The sequence below is a fragment of the Cynocephalus volans genome, chromosome 8 (genome assembly GCF_027409185.1).
Source record: "Cynocephalus volans isolate mCynVol1 chromosome 8, mCynVol1.pri, whole genome shotgun sequence".
NCBI lineage: Eukaryota > Metazoa > Chordata > Mammalia > Dermoptera > Cynocephalidae > Cynocephalus > Cynocephalus volans.
The window spans coordinates 115674024-115697200 of NC_084467.1; the positions used below are offsets into that span (position 1 = coordinate 115674024).

A 23177-nucleotide genomic window follows, 5' to 3' on the forward strand; every position below is an offset into this window, starting at 1 on the left:
TGATAACTCTCCAAATATAATAGTGCATTTATTTCTTTCCTTTTTAGTTTAACCAGTTTTGGCTTCATATATTTTGAAGCTCTGTGATAAGATGCATAAACATTTAGGGTTATTGTTTACTTGATAAATTGATTCTTTTATCATTATGTTATGTTCTTCTTTAAATGTGGTAATAGTCTTGCCTCTGAAATGTACTTTGTCTGATTGTAATATAGCCACGTCAGCTTTCTTTTGATTAGTGTCAGCATGCCATATATTTTCTCATACATCACTTTTAACCTATTTGTATAATTATATGTAAAGTGGGGTTTTTTGTTTGTTTGTTTGTTTTTTGTTTTTTTAGGCAGCATGAAGGTAGGTTGCTTTTTTATTCAGTCTGAAAATCTCTGGCTTTTCATTTATTATGGTACGTAGACAATTTATGCTTTATTGATTGCTGGTACGATTGTGTTTAAATCTACAATTTAGCTATATGTTGTCTATTTGTCTCATTTATTCTTTGTTCCTCCTTTCTACCTTCTTCGGGATTGAGAATTTTTTATTCCATTTTATTTCCTTTGTTTGCTTATCAGCTGTAATGCTTTAGCTTGATCTTTAGTGATTATTTTAGAGTTTACAGTATACATCTTTAACTTGCACAGAGTACCTTCAAATAATACTTATTTCACCAATTATATAAGAATCTTACAAGAGTATATTTCTATATTTCCCCCTCCTATCTTTGTGCTATTGTTGTCATGCATTTTACTTCCACATATGTTATAATACATATTTTATGTGTAATATGTATGTATGTATGTATGTATTATATAACACACAATACAATTGCTATTATTTTTTGCTTCAAGTGGCTAATTATCTTTTCAAGGAATCAAAAATAACATTAAACATCTTTTATATTTATTCACATATTAACCATTTTTGGTGCTCTTTATTCCTTTGTATAGATTTGGATTTCCACCTGGTATCATTTTTCTTCTGCTTGAAGGACTTCTTTTGAACATTTTTTATAGCCGGTCTGCTAGGGATGAGTTCTTTCAGTTTTTATTTTACTGTTATTTTTGAGAGATATCTTCATTGGGGATAGGTTTTTTTCTTTCAGTATTATGAAGACATTTCTCCCTTACCTTTGTCTCGCATTGTTTCTGATGAAAAATTTGCTTATTCTGAATGTGCTGTCATTTTTTTTCCTGTCTGCTCTTATAATTTTCTCATCACTGATTTTAAGCATGTTGATTATGATGTGTAATTTTCTTTATGTTTCTTATGCTTGAGACTTGTTGATATTTTTGAAAGTGTGGTTTATAGCTCTCTTCAAATTTGGAAAATTTTCAGCCATTATTTCTTTTTATATATGAATATTTTTTATTTCCCTTCCCTCCTTTTTGGACTCAAATTCTACATATACAGCCAGTCACTGTTGTTCCATGGCTCATTGATGCCATTTATATTGGTTTAGCGTTTTTTCCTCCTTGTGTTTCATTTTGGGTACATGTATTACTATGTTGTCATGTTCACTTACCTGTTTTTTCTGTAGTGTCTATCCTATCCAGTACATCTTTCATTTAGACATTGTAGTTTTCATCTTTAGAAGCTATATTTGCTTCTTTTTTAAATGTATCTTTCACTCTCTACTCAACATGTTCAATTTTTCCTCTACCTTCTTGAACATAGGAAATTTAGTTATAGCAACTGTCTTAATAATCTTTTCTACTAATTTTATCTGTGTTATTTCTATTTGTTTTATTTATTGACATCTCATCATTATGAGTTGTGCATATATATTTTGATAGTGCTGTAGTGGAGATAAAGAAATATTAAATTGTATTTTTTATTCTAATTTTATTTAAGATGTAATTCACATTTCATAAAATTCACCATTTAAAAGTGTAAAATTCAGTAGATCATAATATACTTACTAGATTGTACAACTATCACCACTAATTCCAGAATATTTTCATCATCTCCCAAAGAAACACCATACTTACTAGCAGTCAACCTCCACTCCTTCCTCCTTCCAGCCCCTGTTAACCACTCTGTCTTGTCTCTTGTCTCGACATCTGATGTAATGGAATGACAAAATGGACTTTTACTTTTGGCTTCTTTCATTTAACATAATGTTATCAAAGTCAATTCATGCAGTAGCATCAGCATTCCTTTTTATTACAAAATAATATTCAGTATAGATCTACCACATTTTGATCTTTTTGGCTATTATAAATAATGGTTCTATGAGCATTCATATACAAGTGTTTGTTTAAATAAATGTTTTCATTTCTTTTGTCTCATACCTATGAGTGGAATTGCTGAGTCATATGGTAACCCTATATTTAAGTTTTTTGAGGAACTACCAAAGTTTTTCAAAATGGTTGTACCATTTTGCATTTCTACCAGCAATATATGAGGGTTTCCATTTTTCTGCATCCTCATGAATACTTATTTTATTCATTTGTTTCTAATTTCATTTTGGATTATAACCATACTAGTGGATGTGGTATCCCATTGTGGATTTGATTTGCATCTACCCTAAAATGTTGAGCATTTTTTCTGTGTGTTTCAGAACTTTATACATATTGTCTTTGGAGAAATGTCCAGTACTGTATTAATATCCTTTGTTTTATTTTAATTGGGTTATTTGCCTTCTTGTTGGTGAGTTGTAACAGTTCATATATTCTGGATTCTATGGGTAACATATTTTTGCTTCTTTGTACTTGTATAACTGGTATTTTTTATTTGAATGCCAGACTGTGGATTTACCTTGTTGGATGGTGGATATTTTTGTGTTCCTTTAAATATTCTTGAGCATTTTTCTGGGTTACAATTAAGTTACTTGGGAAACTTTTGGATCTTTTAGATATTTGCTTCTAAGTGTTGTTAGGGAGTGAGTACTATGACTTTAATGTGTCCCCTTCAAAATTCAGGTGTTGCCTATGTGATACTATTAAGAAGTGAGGCCTTTGAGAGGTAATTCGGCCCTGAGGGCTTCTCCTTTGTGAATGTGATTAAGGCCCTTATAAAAGAGGCTTCACACAGCATTTGTTTAGCTTGCTCTTCTGCGACGTGAGGATATGATGTTCCTGTCCTCAGCAGGATGCGGCCCTCACCAGACAACTGAAGCCAATATCTTGATCTTAGACTTCCCATCTGCCAGAACTGTGAGAAAATAAATTTCTTTTCTCTATAAATTACATGGTCTGTGGTATTTTGTCATAGCAACACAAATAGACTAAGGCAGGTGGGATCAGAGCAGACTTTAATCTTGGGCTAATTTTGACCCACTGCTTTAAGCAATACCCTTCTGAGTACTCTACCTGAAGACTAAATGACACCCTCTACAGGTATTTGGAGCTTTCTCCTCTCCAACATTCTGCCCTATGAAATGTAAACCTCTTGGCCTTTCTAAATTCCTAACTCTATATTCTCAATTTAAGAGATTTCCAGGCTCCACATATATCACCCTCCCTGCACTGAAGCTTAGAAACTCTCTTCAATCGGTAAGCTGTGGTAATGGATTCACTTTGTTTCTCCTCTCCTAGAAATCACTGACATTCACTGCCTGATATCTATTGTCTAAAAATGGTTGTTTCACATAAATTGTCCACTTTTCTAGTTGTGTCAGGACAGAGGGTAAATCTGGTCTTTGTTTTACCATCTTGTCTGGCAGAGGAGGTCTATTCACATGACATTTGAGAGGCAGAAGGAAATGAAGTACTTCCTCCTAGTTGATTTTTCCTCAGCAGTAAACAGAGTTGTGAATATTTAAGGGTTTTTTTTGCATCAGTATTCCAGTTTCCATTGTTCAGATTTCTGGGTGCTGAGAGACTGGTTGTGATTAACAGTGGTAGACAAAGCTCTTTGACTTCAGTTTTTTTGGTTCATGGATTACAGCCACTGTAATGTGGTTAGGAATTCAATAGATTCAGTGATGATATCAAAAGCAGAAGCCCAACCAACCCCACACACCATTCCCATTGTGAGTCAATTATTAAGTGCCCTGGGTATTAATTATGAATTTTAATTTTCTATATATTATGATGCTTTGACATTTAGAGGACCTTGGTGGCCATGGAGAGACTGCCCCTTCCAGGCCTATCTAATTCCTAAATATAGCAAATTAGTGTCTTGTGAGTGTGCCTTTCAAATACAAACCAACCAGCCTAAAGCTCACATCTCCAACCCTTAAACTCTCACACACAAAGCCAATATTTCCTCTGTTCTAAATCACCACATGGCGAGATATTAAACTGAAGACCATCAATATAGCCCAGATCCTACTGAAATTATTCAAATAGCCAAACCTAAACTGTTTACCTTTTCTTGATTTGCCTTTCCTATGGAAACCACCGTAAAGGCTTTTGCCCATGATTTCCCTTCAGTCCTCTGCCTCTTGACCAATTTTGGTCCTGCCGCATGTGGCCCTGCATTGAGTGATGTGACCTCTTCTGTAGGGAACTGTGAGTAATAAACTATTGGTTGTAGAACCACTAAATCCTGAAAGTTCTCAGTGCTATAGAATCTATTATCAAATGGATATGCAACTGAGATCCAGTTACCTCTGTTTATATGGAGTTCAAAAATTCTGGAAATAATACTGTAACATATTTTTATAGATTGACAAGGTCCTTGACAATACAATGCCTGTGTTTCCAGATGGTATAGCAAGCATTTTATTGGCAGCTCAAATGACTCTTGCCCATCTTCAAACTCACAACATGTGTGAGAAGCTTGGATTGAGGAAGCTTGGATTGAGGTTTGACTGTCTTGAGTCAAAAAAGATCAATAGCATTTCCAGCCATGAATATAGTATGCCGTTGATAGTTGTGCCCGATGGTGGCAGTAAACCCTTTCAGCAGTCATCTATAAACACATACAGTCATGTGCTTCATAGACATGTTTTAGTCAAAGATTTACTGCACATAAGGTGGTCATCTTATAAGATTACTATATAATACCGCTTATTGTTATTTTAAAGTGTACTCCTTCTACTTATTAAAAAAAGTTAACTGTAAAACAACTTCAGACAGGCCCTTTAGGAGATATTGCAGAAGAAGGCATTGTTGTTATAGGAGACAACAGCTCCATGGGTGTTATTGCCCCTGAAGATCTTCCAATAGAACAAGATGTGGGGGTTGGAGACAGTGACTTTGATACTGACCCTGTGTAGGCCTAGGGTAATGGTTCATGTCTTAGTTTTTATTTAAAAAGTTTAGAAAGTAAAAAAAAAAAAATTAAATAGAAAAACTCTTATAGAATAAAGTTATAAAGAAATAAATTATTTTTGTAAAGCCATTTGATGTGTTTTAAGCTAAGTATGATTACAAAAGAGTTAAAAAGATAATAAAAATTTGGAAGTTTATAAAGTAAAAAAGTTACAGTAAGCTAAGGTTAATTTATAATTGAAATAAAAATATTAAAAAATAAATTTAGCATAGCCTACTGTACTGTACAGCATTTATAAAGTCTACAGTACTGTATTGTAATGTCCTTAGACCTTCACATTCACTCATCACTCACTCATTCACTCACCCAGAGCAACTTCTAGTCCTGCAAGCTCCAATCATGGTAAGTGCGGTATAAAGTTGTACGATTTTTCATCTTTTATCACATTTTTACTGTGCTTTTTCTGTGCTTAGATACACAAATACTCATCATTATGTTACAATTGCCTACAGTATTCAGTGCAATAAAATGCTACAATGAATGTGAGTGTGCAAATATCACTTCAATTTCTCCACATCCTTGTCAGCACTATTTTCTGTTTTTTTTTTTTTAATAGTGACTATCATAACAGGTGTGAGGTAGAATCTAATTATGGTTCTGCTTTGCATTTTTCTGATGATTAGTGATGTTAAGCATCTTTTCTTATGCTTATTGTCCATTTGAATGTCTTTGGAGAAATGTTTATAGAAGTCCTTTGCATATTTTTTAACCAAGTTGTTTGTTTTTGTTGTTGTTGAGTTGTAAAGTTCCCTTATATATTTTGTATATTAATCCCTTAACAGATATATGGTTTTCAAACATTTTTCCCTTTCTGTAGGTTGCCTTTTACTTTACTGATTGCTTCCATTGTTGCACAGAGTTTTTGAGTTTGTTGTGTTCCCACTCATCTGTTTTTGCTATTGTGGCCTGTACTTTTGGTGTTATATCTAAGAAATATTACCAAATCCAGTGTCATGAAGCTTTTCCCCAATGTTTTCTTCAGGGAATTTTAGCTTCAGCCCTTACTTTAAGGTCTTTAACCCATTCTGAGTTAGTTTTTGTATATGTGAAATGTAAGTCTTCCACATCTTTCTTTTACAAGTGGATATTCAGTTTTCCCAACACATTTGTTGAAGCAACTGTCCTTTCCCCATCGTGCAGATGTTGGCACCCCTGTATTCAGTATTATATATAGGAGGGTTTATTTCTCGTTGTGTTCTGTTGGTCTATATATCTGTCTTTATGCCAATGTCATCCTGCATCTAGCTTTATAATATGTTTTGAAGTCAGGAAGTATGAGGCCTCCAGCTTTGCTTTTATTCATCAAGATTCTTTTGATTACTTTGAGATTCCATATAAATTTTAGAATGAGAGATCATTATTTTTTTATCTATATGAATTCAGTGGGCCTACTTTGGGAAATATTTTCTACAAAGAGAATTTGCTTTTGCCTTCTTACTGCTTTAGAGGTTTAGTCTCAGAGGATGGTTCATAACTTAACATTTCTACTTTCTTGTTCTTTCAAGGATTGATATGCCTGAAGCAAAGTTTCTATGAATCAGTTGCAGAGCATCCATGTCTTCTCTGCTTCAGCATTTCCAGGCTGGCTCCCTGCAACTCTTGTTCACTGCTGCTCTGTTTCCCACTGCTCTGGACTTAGTGGTCTACTTCTCTGGCTTTACTCTGTGCCCCCAAAGCCCAAATCCCTGGTGCTCCAGTTGCTGTCTGCTTTAATTCTCCTCTTTCAGCAGCTCCAGGCTCAGCTCTTATTTGTTTATTTTTTCATTTGTTATTCAATTTTGCTTGTTCACTTTTGAAGTAATGGGGTTGGAAATTTTCTACATTTTGTGAGTCACACAGAATCCAGATAAGGTGTCCTGTCTGTATTCTATATATGTAGTAACAATGCCTAGGCTCATGATAGAAAACTGAAATCTGAGAGACCACAGAGTTTTAAACATAACTATATTTTTAAGGTCCTATTGCCCATCAGGAGATAATTATGAGGAAGATAGCTCAGTTACAGACAAAATAAACTATAATTTTCTTAGCAATTTGGCTACAATTTAAACACAATAACCAAACTTCAGTCTGAGATGTGAAATGATGTGGAAGATATTTGTTCCCATGGTAACACCAAAAAAACTCAGCTATTATGAAACTCATATTCACCTATGAAACTACTAAAGAGTGAAGGATGCATGAACAGCCCAGATGAACTGATTTTCAGAGAGAGGAGCCCTTTATAAGTGACCATTTAGCATTGACAGTTTATTGAGGAAAAGGTGAAAAAGAAAGCCTGGTAAAGGCTGAGATAGATGAGCTATTGGTAGTGTTGGTGGCAGGGGAGGGAAATTGGAGTCTGGAAGACTCCAAAATACAGCAATAATGTACTTGACCTAACAATTCTCCCTTGGCTTCCCACTTCCATTTTGCAGAGAAAAGAGCAGTGACTGTGTGGCTAAAAGCAGAAATAACTCTCTACACTCATGCATTTTTATGGTGCCTCAAAATTGGGGCTCTACTACTACTGATTCAAGAAGTAAAACTGAGTTCCAACTGACACCAAGTTCCAGGATCAAACATTGAGAAGATCAAAGAAATCAGACTTGGGCAGAAACAGCTGTGGCATTGGGAGGAAAGGCTAACTAGGGGTGAGTTCAGTCTTAAAAAGTGCTGCCTTGTCCACTATTAACTTGATACTGGGTGAAATTGGAATAATATCTTTAGCAGCAACAGAGAGGGAAAAGATTACTGCTGATTAGAAATAAAAACAAAGCAAAAGAATTACATAACTCAATCTCCACTGTTATCTATATACAATATTCAGTACATCATAAAACATTAAAACACCATAAAACATATTTACATATAATCTAGACATTGGTACTAGCAGAAAAGGATTTTAAAAACTAGTGCTAAATATATTCGAATATTTATATGTAAAAGATGAAACAAATAAGGGGATATAAGGAGAATCTCATAAAATAAATAGAAATTTAAAAAAATAATTCAAAGAATGAGTTCTGTAAAAGAAACATATTGCATGGCCTTAACAGAAGAATGAACAATGCAGAAGAGGCAATAATTTTGAAGAAAGGTCAATAGATGTTATCTAAAATAAAATGTAGAGGAAAAAGCCTAAAAGATATGAAAATCTGAATACAGTACCTATGTCTTGTGTTATAATAATTGGACTGGGGCAGAAATAGTCTTTTTAGAAATAATGGCCAAATTTTTCCTAACCTTGATGAAAATTATCAGTTCACAAATTGAAAACTCCTAGTGAATCCCAAGTGGAGTAAATACAGAGAAAACTACACCATGTCATGTCATAGTCAAACTCCTAAAAACCAAAGATAAAGAGAAAATTTTAAGACAGTCATGAAAAATTACATAGAACTTACAGGGGAAAGGGGAAGAATGTCAGGGGACTTATCAGAAATATAAGCAGAAGATAATAGAGCGAATGACATCTTTAAAGTGCTGAGGAAAAATAAATAAATAAAATTAACAAAACCCGACCCATCCAAGAATTCTACACCCAGCAAAAATATCTTTTAAAAATAAAGGTGAAATAAATACATTTTCTGACTAATGATACTTTGGAGATTTGTTACCAGCAGATTTAAGAAATGCTAAAGAAGTCCTTCAGGATGAAGAGAAATAATACAAGTTGTTAATTCAGATACATGAGACGGACTAAAAATAATTGGGAATAGTAAGTAGAATATTTAGTAATAATAAAATAATCATTTCATACGCCATTAACATTCTAAATGTCAATGCACCCAAATTTATGATGGGGCCATGGAGGGGCCCAGAGCTGGGGCGGGGCGTCCAGGGACAGGGGCGCGAGGGCTGGCCGGGGCGGCTCCAGCGCAGGGATTTAGTTTCCGTTAAGCCGGGCTCGGGAGCAGCGGAACCGGCCGCCGGCCTGGCGTAGAGGGAGGAGCGGTGAGCGGTCCCGGCACCCGCGCCCTCAGCCCGCCGCCGCCTCTGGCCTCCAAGCTTCCTGTTCGCCACCTTCCTCGGCTCGTGCGCGCCTGTCTGCCTGCTGCGTAGACTGCGTTGAGCTTGAGGTGATCAGATCTGAGCTCTGCCCTGTCCTGACGGAGAGGAGAGAGGGGGCGGAGAAGGAAGGGGCATCTGCAAAGAAGGCGGCCCTGTTTCTCCCTACGCGCCAGGAAAAGGAAGACAACGTGGCCATCTTCTTTTCTTTCCTTTTTTTTTTTTTGGATTCAGATGAAGAAATTGCCAAAATTGACGGAATCGTAACAGACCAGTCAGCCTTGGGACGATAATACAGTCTGTGCAAACCCCGTCTCCTTGATCCCCACACCTGACAAGAAGATGAACTTGTATATACCCGAGTTCTAAAATATGAGCCTTGCAGTTTTCCCCTCCAGAGCCTCAGCGCTGCCTATACTGAACTGGGCAGATAGGAGGTTTGGAAAATCATGTTAAACAAGAAGACTTGCTGAAGGGCTAATGAGCACTTTATGCAGCGACACCCTCTCCTGCAGCCTAAAACACAAGCACTTTTTCTGGATTGGTTAATGGAAGTGTGCGAAGTCTGTTAACTTCACAGGGAGACGTTTTCATGGACACAGGCTTTCTTTGATAGATATATGGCAGCACAGGAAAATACTGTAAAACATTTTTTCAGCTTCTTGAGATTACGTCTATATTTAATTGCTGCCAAACTAGAGGAAATCTGTTCGCTAAAGCTGCACCAGATAGCTTATGTTACAGATGGGGCTGTTCATGAGAAGACATTCTTACCATAGAATTAATGATTATGAAGGCCCCTAAGTAGCATTTAAATCCCCTGACCACTTTGTTCTAGCTGAATGCATACGTGCAGGTTGCATATCTAAATGACTTATATGAAGTGCTCCTGCTGCATTATCTCCATGACATCTTCATATAGATGGCACAGCTTTTAGATGTCTGTGTCCTGGATGTTGGCTGCTTAGAATTTTCTTAGTGTGTACTCCTGCTTCTGTCTTGTGTTATTTCTCTTCTTCTGAAGTGATACGAAAGGTCTCAGGATATCAGTGATGTGATACAGAGAACCGAGTCAAGTGGATGATTCTGTTTGCCATGACTTTAAGGGAGAGAGGGAACTCAAAACTGAAGCACTTCAGGGTGGTTTCTGCTGAAAATGCACACAACATACAGACCCATGTAAACAGCTTGGATTTGGTGGACAAAGCCCAAGCAAAGACAGCCATATTCTCTGAACAAAATAGGATTTCTTCTCCCCCTAATGGGGGTCCTCACCCCACCCACAGAACACTAAAGAGCAGAGCAGTGGGCTGAGAACAGTGTGACCACACCAGCATTCTCCACCATACACAGTTGTACAGAAATGCCTGCTTGAAATTCCCTTCTGTCTACTGCAACAGAGGCGTGCATTAGCTTTTACAGATATTGAAATGGAGGAGTGTCTCTTCCACAATGGCAGTATTTCTGTGGATGCCATTGGACAGGGAAAAGTGTTTTTTATTGAATACTTAGATTTTTTAAATAAGTGGATCAAATACACCAGTCACCTCTGGAACAACAATGAATGCTCCAGATGCTTCTAAGGCATGTGATAGTTGACTTGACTGACGATTCACATAAATGACCAGGGCTTGAGTTAAGTCCCACTGTCACTGTTGGCTCCCCTTGGGTGTTGTGGGTTGTGTCCTATTAAGTGGAGCAGGTGGTTGTGAGCATGTGTGGTGATGCAGAGCTCAGAACCAGCTGGGCTGGGGTCCTGCCCTTTTCACACTATCATTTGACAATTTACAGTGCCTTTTATGAACTCTTATAAGTGATGCTATGTCTATCTATGTTTTAATAAAGATAATACTATCTTTGAGAAAAAAAAATTAAGAGGGAAAGACTGACAGAAACAAAGGGAGAAATAAATCACAATTATGGTGGAGATTTTAAAAACACTATCAGCAGTTGATAAAATAAGTGAACAAAATTCAATAAGGATATAGAAGATTTGAACAATACTCTCAACCGCAATGACCTAATATACACCTATTGAACATTACACCTAATGGCTTCTGAATATATGTTTTTTTCCAGCACACATAGAATCTTTACTGTAGTACACCATATGCTAAGCCATTAAGAAAAAAAAAGCTCAATAAATGCTGAAGGATTGAAATCACTAAGTATATTCTCTGATCACAAAATAGAATTTGTCAGTAGCAATAGGACATCTAGAAAATACTCAAATATTTGAAATTAAGAAGCACAATTTTAAATAATTCATGGGCTAATAAAGGATTTAAAAGAGAAATTAGAATACATTTTGAACTGAATGATAATGAAAACATAACAAACTATGTGAGAGACTCCAGAAGTGGAGGAAAAGGGAACTCCAGAGCTTCAAATGCTTATGTTAATCAACAAGAAACGAGGTTTCAAAATCATTGCTCTGACTCCAACCTTAAGAAGCAAGAATAAAAACAGCAAACTAAAACCAGCATAAATAGAAGATAAAAGTAAAATTGAAGAAATCAATGAAACAGAAAACAGAGAAAAGCAATAAAGACAAATGTTTGTTTTTGAGAAGATTAATAAAATTGGTAGATCCCTACCAAGAATAATCAAGACAAAAGAGAGAAAAAAGAAGTTATCAGTATTAATGGTAAAACAAGAGATATTACCACAGATCCTGTTATTAAAGAGGTAAGATGAGAATATAATGAGAAAACTTTATTCCAATATATTTGAAAATGTGTTTTATATGAAAAAATTCCCTGAGAATCACACTTACTGAATCTGAGACAGGAAGAAAGAGATCATCTGAATAGCTCTACGGTAATGATAATTTGTTATTAAAACAATAAATAATAAATATTAAATAAATAATACAAGAAAAAAAATAAGATATTTTGTTTTAAAAAACCTTTCCATAAAGAAAAATCCTGGTCCAGAAGGCTTAGTAAATTTTATCAAACATTTAAAGGGAAAAAAATTACAACTTTCATAAAATCTTTGAGAAAAAAGAGAGGTCAAACAGTTCCCAATTTGCTTTATGAGGTCAGCATAACCCTAAAATGAAACTGTACAAAGAAATTACAAGAAAAGAAAATTAAGACTAATCTTACTCATAAACATAGACACAAAAAGATTCTTAAAATTTAATAAAAGCTGCAACCTCTATCAAAAGGCTATTATATTATTACCATGTGGAGTTTACACCAGAAAAGGAAGATTGGCTTAATATTTGAAAATCAAACTGTAATTAATCACATTAAGTGAATTAGCCAAATAATCGTATGTTTGTATCAACAGGTACAAATAAAAGATCTGAAACTGTCAACACCTGCATGACAAAAAAAACTCCAGTTAATTAGGAATAGAAAGACACTTCCTCAGTTTGATAAAGGGCAAAACCAAAAAGCTATAGCTAACATCATACCAAATGGTGACATTGTGTACTTTTTTCCCCTAAGAATGTGCTTACCATTTTTATTCAGCATTGCACTGGATGTCTCAATGTTATTAAGAATTAATAAAGCAAAAGAAAGAAATGAAAGCCATAAAGAGTAGAAAACAATATGTCTAACTACATTTATTTGTAGGTGACATGATAGTCTTTGTAATAGAGAACATTTAAGCCCATTAATATGTTCTTAGTCCAGAGCCTGCATATTTAGTATTCAGCTTGCAAAATTTGTGGTAGAAACAAATTAGCAATGTTACCATCCAATTCAGGACAAAGAATAATTATAGAATATCTCATTAGAAATACATCAATGAGTTAAACTACTTTTGCCTTATCTAAAATTTTAAAGAAATATGAATAGCAGTAAAATTCATCACAAAATACAACTTATTGTGGATAAGATGGCATATAAAAACATTTAGATCTGTACAATTTAGCTGGGAAAATTGCATTTCATAAAATTAAGGGCTACAAAACAAAACTCAGAAATGCAAACCATTGTAGGTATGATTTAACATTTTATTCACCAAATAGTTTTTTTTTACCATGTATAAATTTTTATTTGGAAAATAATTGATCCCAATGAATATAATTTTAATACAACATAAATAAAATTGGGAAAGATAGAAATTATTTAATTGTGGTTTTAGAATAATGGAATTTACTTGGCTTAATGGAATTCGTTTGGTATTCTTTCTCATAGATACTTTTATTTAGAGATTTAAGTAAACAATGACCCTGGAAAGCTAGAGAAATTAGATTTGTTCAGATTACAAAAGCATTATGGAGATCTCATTTAAGGTTAACTGTAACTATGAGAAGTAGCACAGAGGTAGATAAAATCCTCCATTTACCAACAAAGCTCAGCACATCAATATAGTTTAATTACATGGACCAAATTGTGTTTGCCTGTTTTTCTTAAAGTGGTGGGTTAAGATAAGGATCTCAACAGATGAACAGCTGTCACTGCAGGTGCGTTCCACATCAGGCTCCAGATTTTCAGTTCACAGTGCAGTGAAGCCAGCAACATAGAATATTCAGAGGATTTGCTCTTTATACACCATTAGAGTTCTAACATGATGCTTGTGAATGTCTAAATTTCACCCTTTGGTGGCATCGTGAAATTTTCCTATGGGAAAAAAAACCTGATTTTTTTATTTTGTATATGCTTTTTTTGTTTGTTTGCCCATAAAACATACTAGAAAACATCTCTTGTATGATGCGGCACATCTCAGCCCACTTTGTTTTCCCCTCCAGTCCTTGTTGAGGAAATTGGTGACAGAACCTCACTTCAGTTGCAATGTATATCCCCTGCTTTTTTGCTCAAAGGCTTTTCTCATGATGTGGTTGGAACACCTGTGAGAAACTACTAAGCATTTGTGAATGCTCAAATTGCAAGTGTGGGTATATTATCACCCCATGGGAAGTCCTTGACAATTAGGGGACAGTAGTCATGGATATGTTTTCCTCTCATGTTCTTCATGTGGACATTTCTGAGGCATGATCTTTATCTCTCATCAGAGGGTCCCAGGGAGATCAGATCCCAGTTTTCCATTGTGGTAATCAGCCTTATAACACGACTGTCTTGGCTTTCCCTCTTTTCCTGAAAGTTTTACTTTTCCCAGGGTCCCACCCCTGCTACCTGGCATAATGTCCCCAAATGGAATTAACTATAAAGCTCTCCATGTCAATATAGGTTACTGTGTAGGCTTTCTCTCCTTTCCCGTTTTAGAGTCTGTTTCTGGAAGGAACCCAAGCATAAACCACCACCCCTGTAAGGAATATTTGCAGCACTCAGAAGTCTCTCTCACAGCTACTTTTCCCAGTCAACACCCTTTTATTTTTATTTACCATTATTTTTATTTTGGGCCACAGAATAAGTCTTAATATATTCAAAAAGAGTAAGATCATAGAATCTTAAGATCTTAAGATCATAAGGTCTGGTCTTGTGGCTGGTCTTGTGGTAGTGAACTCCCATAATTTTTGTTTGTATGGGACATACACTGTTTTCCCCTCATTTCTTAAGAATAACCTTGCTGAGTATAGAATTCTTGGCTGGTAATTTTTTTTTTTTTTTGACGGATTTTGAATTTTCTTCTGGAATTTAAGGTTTCAGTTGAATAATTTGTTGTTAGTCTGATGTGGGCTCCCTTATAGGTACTTGACACTTTCTTCTGCTGCTTTTAGAATTCTCTCTTTGAGTTTTGCTAGTTTTACTATAATGTATCTTGGAGAGGAACTTTTTGTACTGAATCTGTTTGGGGATCTTTGGGCTTCTTGGATCTGAGGGTCTGCCATCTCTCCCTATACCTGGGAAGTTTTCTGTTATTAGTTCCTTGAATAGATTTTCAATCCTTTTTCCTTTCTCCTCCCCTCCTGGGATATCCATGATTCAGATGTTTGTGTGCTTGAGGTTATCTGCTAGCTCTCTTAAATTTTCTTCATTTTTCTAATTATTTTTCCTTTTTCTTTTTCTTTCTTTCTTTCTTTTTTTTTTTCTTTTCTTTCTTTCTTTTTTTTTTTTTTTTTTGTCTGCCTGGGTTATTTAAAAAACACCATCTTCGAGGTCTGAAATTTTTTCTTCTGCTTGTTCTAGTCTGCTGCTCAACTTTTCTATTTATTTATTTCATTGAGTGAATCCTTAATTTCTAGCAGTTCTGATATTCTTTTTAAAGCTGTTCATATCTTTGTGTATTTCCTCCTTCATATCCTGCATATATTTTCTTATTTCATTGTGTTCTCTAATTGATTCTTATCTTGTTGAGTTTTCTTAAGATAAGTGCTCAGAATTTCTTCTCGGAGATATCAAGGGTTTATTGCTCTATGGGGTCTGGTAGTTGAGAATTACCACATTCCTTTGGTGGTGTCATATTTTCTTGTTTATTTGTAGTTCTAGTATTTTTTTCATTGATGTTTGGTCATCTGGTAGGACATTAGTTTCTTCTATTACTATGGAATGGGCTATTGAGGGAAAAGACTTCCTCCTCTATTTGTAGGCTCTGCTGGTGACTCTCTTTGTAACAATGCATGAAGTTGAGTGTGTGGTAGGCTGCCTCAGCTCCTGTTTGGTCACTGAGTGCGCCTCTGTGGGGCTTGGGAGGGTGTGGTCATGCCTGCAGCTGCATCAGATTTATTCTTTTATTTAAAAAAATGCTTCTTCTGCCATTGATTGTAGACCTTCTTTTTATTAAAATAAACATTTATTTAATTTAAAGCTATAAATATCCCCCATGCACTACTTTATCTACGTCTCATAAATAATGTTGCATTTTTCTTTAGTTTGGGAATATTTCCTAATTTTTCCTGTTATATATTCTTTGATTTGTGGATTATTTAGTTTCCAAATATTTGTGTTTTAAAACATATTATGGGCCAGCCCCGTGGCGCACTCGGGAGAGTGCAGCGCTTGGGAGCGCAGCGGCACTCCTGCCGCGGGTTCGGATCCCATACACTCACTGGCTGAGCGTGGTGCGGGCAACACCATGCCAAGGGTTGCAATCCCCTTACCAGTCACAAAAAGACCAAAAAAAAATAAAAATAAATAAATAAATAAATAAATAATATTATTATTGATTTCTAATTTACTTCTGTTGTGATCAGAGTACATAATATGAGCAACTTCTATTCTTTTAAATTATGAATTTTTGTGTGTGTGACTTAGTTTATGATTTACCTTGATGATCATGTCATGTGCACTTGAAAATAATGTGAATTTTGCAGTTGTTGTCTGTAGATTATTGTAAATATCATTTAGATTGAGGTGGTTGTTTGTTTGTTTATGTCTTCTATGTTTTTACTGACATGGATGTGCATATGAAAATTTCTAACCGAATCTCCATTGATTGTACAATAGCCTATTTCTTCCTTTAATTCTATCAATCTTTGCTTCAATTATTCTGTATTTCTGTTATTAGGTATACACACAATCATGTTTGTATGTTTTTGTGATGAGTTGTGCCACTTATTATAAATTATCATTCCTTATCTCTGATACATTCTCTGTTTCAATATCTACTTTATCTGATGTTAATAAAACCATTAGAATTTTTAATGCTTAATGTTTGTATCATTTTTCTTTATCCATCACTCTACTATCAATCTCTCTTGGTCTTTAAATTTAACGTGAATTTTTAGTACCACATATAGTTGTATCTTACATTTATATCCTTTCTGATAACATGTGGCTTTTAATTAGTGTTTAGTCCTTTAACATTTATTATAATTATTAAAAAGTTAAATTTAGAACTATTGTTCTACTTTTTGTTTTCTGTTTGTCCTCTCTCTTTCTTTCTGTTCCTCCTTTTCTTTTGGATTGATTGAATATTTTTTAAAATTCAGTTTTAATATTTCTACTACCCTTTATCTAAGCCTCTGCAATTTTTGGTGGTTTTGCTAAAGATTCAATATATATCCTTAGCTTTTGATAGGTTAATTAGAGTGAATATCATACCATTTCACCATAAAATGTAACAATTTTATAACATAAATTGATTAAATTTCTGTATATTTGGTATAAATTATGTCTTTTTTGTGTTATAACCCTCACAATACAATATAATAAGAATAATAACAATGGAAGTTATTTGTATATCTTAACATATTTAACATTTCTGGTGCTTCTCATTTCCCTCTTAAAATCTAAGTTTCCTTCTGGTTTTATTTTCCTTTAGCCTAAAAATTCTTGTATAGCATATTTTTGAGATCCATGTCTGTTAAAGACAGACTTTTTTATTTAACCTAAATTTTTTAAAAACTTTACCTTCATTCTTTAAGGATATTTTCACTCTATGTAGAATCTTGGGTTGACAGTTTATTTTCTTTCTGAACATTAAAGATGCTACCCTTTCTTCTGGTCTCCACTGTTTCTGATGAAAAGTCAAAATAGTTCAAAATTGTTTTTTGTGTGTGGTTGCCTGCCTTCACAATATTCTCTTTATCTTTGTTTTCATCAGTTTAACTCTAATGTGCCTAAATGTGGTTTTCTTTTTATTAGTTATACTTAGAGTTTTCTTAGTTCCTTGAATCTATAAGTGAATATATTTCATCAAATTTGGGAAAATTCTAGTCGTTATTTTTTCAAAGATTTGTTCTTCATTTTCTATTTATTTTCTTGGAACTCCATTTACACATATGTTAGACTTTTTGATACAGTCACACAGATCTCTTAGGTTCCGTTTATTTAGTATTTTGTTGTTGTTGTTCTTAAAATTGGGCAATTCCTTTTGATTTGTTTTCAAATTCAATAACCTTTTTTTGTCTTCAGGTCCATTCTGCTTCTATACCTATCCTTAGAAATTTTTAATCCATGTATTATACTTCTCACTTCTAGAATTTTAATTTAGTTCTTTTATGTTTTTTATATATTTTTTGCTGATATTTTCTATATTTTTATTGAGAGCATATTTTCTTTTATATGATGGGGTGTAGTTACAATAACTGCCTTAAAAGTTCAGTCTGCTAATTCCATCACCTGAGCATTCTTGCATCAGTCTCTGATGACTTTATTTTTTCTTGAAAGTGGGTCATGATTACTGAAATTTTTTTATCTGTATCTTGGACACTGTGTATGATATATTATTGATACTCTGTATTTTCTTGTGTTTCTCCAGAAAGTGTTGCTCTCTCTTGTTTTAGCAGGAAGTTAACCTGGTTGGAAATGAATTGCAAATTCAGTCTCCCCTGGGCTGGATAACCACTCAAATTTTAGTTTTGTTCTCCAGTTTTTACAGGGCTGCTTGGAGACTTCTATGTATGCTTGGTTCAGGTCTTGGCCAAAAGTTTGGGCAGAGTTATGTACTGAACTTGTGGCTCCTTTTCCCTTTATTCTCCTTTCTTTCAACTGTCTGTACGGTGGTTCTTCAAATTAGTAAGAACTGCAGATTTCCTCTCAAAGTTTTAATCACCTGCATCATGCCAACTTGGCTTCCTCTAAGGCTAAATGCCAAAAAAAAAAAAAAAGAAAAGAAAAGAAAAAAGAAATAAAAGAAAGGTAAATTCACACAGTATTGATTCCTTCTTCCAGGTGTTGATTCCCCTTCAGTATCTGCCAAATTTTTCTCACTTTCTAATACCTCCAAGTAGCTGTGTTGCACCTAGAGTTGTACCCACATTTTATAGTTGTTTTCTGCAATAAAATCTATTTGTCTATTCCTGAAAATAAAACCTTACAATGGACTTCTTGATATTTCTACTTGTATATTTAAATGATATCTGAAAGTTAACATGTTAACAATAAAATCCTGCTTTTCAAACTAGCTCCATCTGCAGGCTCTCTCATATCAGTTATATAAATTTTATCCTTCCAATTGCTCATGCCCAAATCCTATTATCATTCTGGATTTTATTCTTTCTCTCATACTCCCCATCTAATCCATCAGGAATTCCTGTTGACTCTACCTTCAAAATATATTTGCCGCATGATCACTTTTTACCACATAAACTGCATCAGCTCCTGCCCAAGCCACTATTGTCCATTGCCTTGATTATTCTAATACACTCCTTAGTGGATTCTCTTATTCTGCTCCTGTCTTCTAGAGTCTGTTCTCAACACAGTGCCCAGAATGATACATTTAAAACATAAATCACAATCATGTTACTCATCCCCTCTAATTCAAAAATGGTTTCCATTTCTCTCAGACTAAAAACCAGGATTCTTATGATGCCTTCCAAGGCCTTACATAATCTAGCCCATACTACATCATTATTCTTAGTTGTTAATACTCCCTATCTCATTAATTCTGCCCCAATTATACCAGCCTCCTTCCTCTTCTTTGAAAATGTCAGACATGCTTCTGCCTAAGGGCCTTTGCATTGTCTGTTTTCTCTGCTAATATGCTTTCTCCCTATATAATTAGGCTAACTACCCTATTAACTTTAAATTTTTGTTCAAATTTCACTTTCTCAGTGTGTCCAACATTGATCTCCTGATTTAAAAGTGAAACATACACCCCATGAATGTAAGTTCCACTAGGTCATATTTTACCTGTTTAACTCATTGATATACTACAAGTGCTTTAAAAATTTTCTGACACATAATAATCATTCAATAAATATATTTTTAAAATAAATAAACATAAGATGGTGGACTTGTGGCCATTGCCTTTACAGTAGCCTAAGAGACAAAAGACTGAGAATGGCCAACACAATATTGAAGGAGAAGTACAAAATCTTCAGGATTCAATGTATGATACACTTGTATTTAAAATCTCACTCAAGAGAGGAAAAACATCAATGATGAAACTGCTTGGGCTGGGTGTTGGGAGATGAGGAATAACAATGACAATATATCTATCATATCTGCATAACAAATATTTATACAGAAGCTCAAGCTGTAGAGTTACTGTTTTTAAAATTAAGAAAATTTATCCTCTGATTTTGTTGGAATGTTAAGAGTTCCTCTCCTTATTTATATTTTTTTCCAGATAGTTTTCTCTAACAATACTTACTGGCAAGTTCGTATGTACCTGCACACTTTGGAGCCAGTCAAGGATGCTTGGCCTTTGGATCACAATAAATGGAAGAAATAGGAAGGAACAAAAAGTAAATTTGTGGTTACTACTTAGATCTTATGGGCACTCCATTCATGTCTGTTTGTAAATCCTATTAGTCCTCAGAAAGTCTACATGGGTATGTGGGTATGTGTGGAAAATTCCTGACAATGTTGGAATATAAGTGCATTGTGTGATGCAACAGTAAATACATAAATATCAAGTGTGACAGAGCTAAACATACTTATACACCCACACACATATATGTGTGTGGGTGTATATAGGAGGGCACTTCAAAAAGTTCATGGAAAGATTTGGATTTTCTTTCTTTCTTTCTTTCTTTCTTTATTTAAAAAAAATTTTTAAATCTTTTTTTTTTTTTAAATTTTATTTTGTCGATATACATTGTGGCTGATTATTGCTCCCCATCACAAAAACCTCCCTCCCTTCTCCCTCCCCCCCTCCCCTCCAACAATGTCCTTTCTGTTTGCTTGTCGTATCAACTTCAAGTAATTGTGGTTGTTATATCTTCTTCCGCCCCCCAGTTTTTTTTTTTTTTTTGTGTGTGTGTGTGTGTGTGTGTGTGAATTTATATATTAATTTTTAGCTCCCACCAATAAGTGAGAACATGTGGTATTTCTCTTTCTGTGCCTGACTTGTTTCACTTAATATAATTCTCTCAAGGACCATCCATGCTGTTGCAAATGGCAGTATTTCATTCATTTTTATAGCTGAGTAGTATTCCATTGTGTAGATGTACCACATTTTCCGTATCCACTCATCTGATGATGGGCATTTGGGCTGGTTCCAACTCTTGGCTATTGTAAAGAGTGCTGCGATAAACATTGGGAAACAGGTATAACTTCGACTTGATGATTTCCATTCCTCTGGGTATATTCCCAACAGTGGGATAGCTGGGTCGTATGGTAGATCTATCTGCAATTGTTTGAGGAACCTCCATACCATTTTCCATAGAGGCTGCACCATTTTGCAGTCCCACCAACAATGTATGAGAGTTCCTTTTTCTCCGCAGCCTCGCCAGCATTTATCGTTCATAGTCTTTTGGATTTTAGCCATCCTAACTGGGGTTAGATGGTATCTCAATGTGGTTTTGATTTGCATTTCCCGGATGCTGAGTGATGTTGAGCATTTTTTCATACGTCTGCTGGCCATTTGTATATCTTCCTTAGAGAAATGCCTACTTAGCTCTTTTGCCCATTTTTTAATTGGGTTGCTTGTTTTCTTCTTGTAAAGTTGTTTGAGTTCCTTATATATTCTGGATATTAATCCTTTGTCAGATGTATATTTTGCAAATATTTTCTCCCACTCTGTTGGTTGTCTTTTAACTCTTTTAATTGTTTCTTTTGCTGTGCAGAAGCTTTTTAGTTTGATATAATCCCATTTGTTTATTTTTCCTTTGGTTGCCCGTGCTTTTGGGGTCGTATTCATGAAGTCTGTGCCCAGTCCTATTTCCTGAAGTGTTTCTCCTATGTTTTCTTTAAGAAGTTTTATTGTCTCAGGGTGTATATTTAAATCCTTAATCCATTTTGAGTTGATTTTAGTATATGGTGAGAGGTATGGATCTAGTTTCATTCTCCTGCATATGGATATCCAGTTATCCCAGCACCATTTGCTGAAGAGGCAGTCCCTTCGCCAGTGAATAGGCTTGGTGCCTTTGTCAAAGATCAGCTGGCAGTAAGTGTGTGGGTTGATTTCTGGATTCTCTATTCTATTCCATTGGTCAGTGTGTCTGTTTTTATGCCAGTACCATACTGTTTTGGTTATTATAGCTTTGTAGTATAGCTTAAAGTCAGGTAGTGTTATGCCTCCAGCTTTATTTTTTTTGCTCAGCATTGCTTTGGCTATGCGTGGTCTTTTATTGTTCCATATAAATGTCTGAATAGATTTTCCATTTCTGAGAAAAATGTCTTTGGAATTTTGATGGGGATTGCATTGAATTTGTATATCACTTTGGGTAGTATGGACATTTTGACTATGTTGATTCTTCCAATCCAAGAGCATGGGATATCTTTCCATCTTCTTGTATCCTCTCTAATTTCTCTCTGCAGTGGTTTGTAGTTCTCATTATAGATATTTTTCACCTCCTTGGTTAACTCAATTCCTAAGTATTTTATTTTTTTTGGTGGCTATTGTAAATGGGCAGGCTTTCTTGATTTCTCTTTCTGCATGTTCACTATTGGAGAAAAGAAATGCTACTGATTTTTGTGTGTTGATTTTGTATCCTGCTACTGTGCTGAAATCATTTATCAATTCCAACAGTTTTTTTGTAGAGGTTTTAGGCTGTTCGATATATAGGATCATGTCATCTGCAAAGAGGGACAGTTTGACTTCATCTTTTCCAATCTGGATGCCCTTTATTTCCTTCTCTTCTCTGATTGCTCTGGCTAGTACTTCCAACACTATGTTGAATAGGAGTGATGAGAGTGGGCATCCTTGTCTAGTTCCTGTTCTTAAAGGAAAAGCTTTCAGCTTTTCCCCATTCAGGATGATATTGGCAGTGGGTTTGGCATATATGGCTTTAATTATGTTGAGATACTTTCCCTCTATACCTAACTTATAGAGGGTCTTTGTCATGAATGAGTGCTGAACTTTATCAAATGCTTTTTCAGCATCTATAGAGATGATCATATGGTCCTTGTGTTTGAGTTTATTAATATGGTGTATCACATTTATTGATTTGCATATGTTGAACCAACCTTGCATCCCTGGGATGAATCCCACTTGATCATGATGAATAATTTTACGTATGTGTTGCTGTATTCTGTTTGCTAGTATTTTAGTGAGGATTTTTGCATCTATATTCATCAAGGATATTGGCCTGTAGTTTTCTTTTTTGGTTATATCTTTACCTGGTTTTGGTATCAGGATGATGTTTGCTTCATAGAATGAGTTTGGGAGATTTGCGTCCGTTTCAATCTTTTGGAATAGTTTGTAAAGAATCGGTGTCAATTCCTCTTTGAATGTTTGGTAAAATTCTGCTGTGAATCCATCTGGTCCTGGGCTTTTCT

The 23177-nt window shown here is 34.9% G+C and overlaps 1 pseudogene; it reads left to right on the forward strand.

Annotated features, from left to right (window-relative positions):
* Nucleotides 1-348: 348 nt before the first annotated feature.
* On the forward strand, nucleotides 349-10535 carry LOC134384310 (G1/S-specific cyclin-E1-like; annotated as a pseudogene).
* The last annotated feature ends 12642 nt before the right edge of the window (nucleotides 10536-23177 follow it).